This window comes from Gekko japonicus, unplaced genomic scaffold (assembly GCF_001447785.1).
Source record: "Gekko japonicus isolate JY-2015 unplaced genomic scaffold, Gekko_japonicus_V1.1 scaffold834, whole genome shotgun sequence".
Classification (NCBI taxonomy): Eukaryota; Metazoa; Chordata; class Lepidosauria; order Squamata; family Gekkonidae; genus Gekko; species Gekko japonicus.
In genome coordinates, this window is record NW_015165855.1 from 365,789 (window position 1) to 366,027 (window position 239).

Below are 239 nucleotides of genomic sequence, written 5' to 3' on the forward strand. Positions count from 1 at the left end.
ATTCTGTTTAATAATACCAGGGTCATGACAGGGAGGCAGGCAATGGCAAACCACATCTGAATGCAGGGGTCATTTAGTAGAAAAAGAGGTGCAGGAGCTCATTAGCATAACTTATTTGCATATGTCACACCCCCTGACATCACTGGAAGTGTGTCAGAAGGCAACACCCACCGCTCAGGCTCCACTGGACTGTTTTGGATTGATAGCTATGGGGGGGGGGGACGTGCAGATCTGCCCTC